Source organism: Equus quagga, unplaced genomic scaffold (assembly GCF_021613505.1).
Source record: "Equus quagga isolate Etosha38 unplaced genomic scaffold, UCLA_HA_Equagga_1.0 HiC_scaffold_6065_RagTag, whole genome shotgun sequence".
Classification (NCBI taxonomy): Eukaryota; Metazoa; Chordata; class Mammalia; order Perissodactyla; family Equidae; genus Equus; species Equus quagga.
The window spans coordinates 1-2,795 of NW_025794189.1; the positions used below are offsets into that span (position 1 = coordinate 1).

Below are 2,795 nucleotides of genomic sequence, written 5' to 3' on the forward strand. Positions count from 1 at the left end.
ACTGACTTTCAAAAGAACTTCTTTAACTTCTAACAAGTCATAATTCAGAATGGAAGAGTGAAACTATGAGTAGAATCAAACAGAATGCAGATGAAATCCTGGTATTATTTTTTGTCTTAAAATTATGAAAGTTCTAAAGAGGTTAGGAAAATGAATGTGATGCTGTATGTAACCGTCATTGGCTTAGAGTGTGATTCAGCAGAATTTAGACTCAATGAAAAGAGGGCTTAGGGAATTTAGATTTTTCATTTTATGTCAAGGCAGATGAAGTAATTTGTCTTTGCTGTTGGCTAGCACAATCAGTATTAGTGAAATCAAGTCAGCAGTTTTAGAGTTTGTGCTAAAAAAGATGTTCTAATGAGGATGTTGAGAAATTTTTAATTGGTTTAACTTTTGTGGGGTTTGTAAGTGTCAGCTGGGTAATTGTGCGTTGTCTGTATGTGTAGAATTCCCCTTACTCCGTCTATTATGTAAAACGAATCTGTTAAAGGGTTCCCTTAGAGCCCTGCCTGATCTTGGCGAGCCTCAGCTCACTAACGAAGAACGCCTGTCTGAGGATGAGGACTTTGAGAAAGCTAAGACTCCAGAGAGCTGAAAGCTCCTTCTAGGCCTTAACGTGACACTGAAAGACTGCCTGGCGGGCACAGGACGGCGAATCTGCTGGTATGGTGCTCTTGGCAGTTTCCGTGACGACTGTTTAGGGAACTTCACTTAGAGGAGTTTATCATCACTTCATTTTGGCATGATTTAATCTTTGTAGCTTGTTCAGTATTTTAGAAAGAATCTTTTCTCTGCGTTATCACATAGGCGGGAGGTCTGATGTTCGCCCACATCAGACAGTTTCCAGTGCTGCAGAATACTCGGCCCTGTCAGTCAGGTAGGTGCTGGGAAGAGGAGTGCAAAGGTTGGAGTTTTAAATAGAAAAACACATAAGCTAGATCTGCTAAAAAGTAAGTATCATCCATGTTATTTTTATTTTGGATGAGTCCGTGTCTTTCAAATTTTCCTTTAGTATAAACTTTTACAATTTCCTTGTAGACTTAAAAGTAATATTTTGGTATATTTTAAGGCTGATGCTTACTAACCAATTACCGGCCAAGGAACCTTGCGTCACTGATAGAACCGTTCCATTAAATGATAAGAATTTTGAAAGGCAAATTATGGCCACATTTCCTGGATCAATTCTTCCTGCCTTAGGGAGACACTCCACCGAATTTGATTACGGTGCATACTGTGTGTGCTTTTATGAATTACTGAGGCCAACAGTAGGTGCAAGTTTTCCCTATAAATGAAAACTGTAGATATCTGATATGCTTTCAGTTACAGCACTGTTCCATGTAACGCATGTTTGCAGACAGTGGCTTTATCTGGGAGACACTCCATATTTTTATTTGTAAAATTTGAATTAAGCAATATTAAGAGCTCAATTAATTCCAGCTTAGCAGAAATTTTGCCTATGTATACAAATCTACACACACATTTAAAATATTTTATTTAGAAAGATAAACATTTATTTAAAAGTAAATATCAAGTTAAAAAGGAATACTTGCTTGAAATCATAAAAAATAGTACAATTCTTCTTAATAATATAGGTAATAGATTCCCTACAATTTGCTTTTGTTGAAATATATATCTTTTTACATACTAGGTAGAAGCAATTTAGCAACATAAAATAGTTGGCTACAGTATGTTCAAAATAATGAGAAATGCAGATTTAGAGGTAATACCCTCAATTTTTGTTTGGTTAAAATACTTGCTGATCCAGTTGTGTCATGTACTAATTGACTGGGTTGTACGTTTTAGGACCGCAACCCTGAGGAGCCTGTGGGGTGACTGTTAAGAACAGAATTGAGTATGCACGTGCACCCAGAGCTAAAACGAAGTGAAACCCACTGAAAAACAAAAATCCCAACATCTTTTAATTTTTGAGTATTTACTTGAAATCACAGTCTTTCCCAAATAATCAAAAAGCCTATGCCTTAGCTATTTTACTAGAATAATGATTCAGGCTATTCGGTATGGTCATTTTGTGTAGAACTTGGTATAAACAGATCTTTCTTTTCTTTTCAGAAATTACTAAGCTCTGTTGGTGCCACAGCTGATCCTTCTTCAGTTCCAGAGGCGTCTTCTGGTGCCAGCAGCTCTTGACAGTGGTACTTCACTGTAAGTGGTTTGCCAGGGGACCAGACCAAGTGAATACGACAGGGAATGATTTCCTAGGAAATAAGAGTTCTAAAATATCATAAGCTGCAAAACCTTCTGGTAGAAACAATTCAGTATGCAGTGCTGTCTTACCTGCGTTGAGAATTCATGGAGTAGAACAGTATAATCAAAATCAATTGCACCATCGTTTGTTTCCTAGAGGAAGCAAAAAGAGTCAGTGTGCTAAGCAGGGTGGGTTGATCTTAGCTCAGAACGTGGAAGGATCGTCTCATTTAAAGTCTCGTTTGGACGCGCGCCTTGAATCTCCTGCTGCCCCTTTCACTCTGTTCTCATTTCCTTTGGTAAGTTTCCTGCATCAAGAAACGGAAGTCATGGATCCTTAGCATTGCTTTGTCACTGAGTTACCTGAAAATCTAGTTGAATGTCTTTCTCCCACTTTCTCTCTTCAGTATTTATGGGCTTTGATGGAGGCTAAGGTCTGTGGGGACAGGGAGAATCTTTTGACAAGCTTGGGAGTCTAGATACTTATATGTACCTCAAGCCGATCTGTCAGCTCGGATATGCCAGCAGTAAGATAAGGGGACCTTCTGATCTGAGTGACTTTTTAAAAATTCTTGCTTGTTTTGCTGAAA

General features: G+C 38.2%; 2 long non-coding RNA genes across 2 annotated transcripts; one reads left to right on the forward strand and one right to left on the reverse strand.

The window, feature by feature from the left end:
* Positions 1–6: 6 nt before the first annotated feature.
* LOC124232438 (uncharacterized) lies at positions 7–964 on the forward strand. The gene is made up of 2 exons (XR_006886855.1): positions 7–663; positions 808–964. It is a non-coding gene; the product is annotated as an uncharacterized LOC124232438 (long non-coding RNA).
* A 511-nt stretch (positions 965–1,475) lies between these two features.
* Positions 1,476–2,789, reverse strand: LOC124232436 (uncharacterized). The gene is made up of 2 exons (XR_006886854.1): positions 2,296–2,789; positions 1,476–2,216 (listed from the first exon to the last, which is right to left on the reverse strand). It is a non-coding gene; the product is annotated as an uncharacterized LOC124232436 (long non-coding RNA).
* Positions 2,790–2,795: the final 6 nt, after the last annotated feature.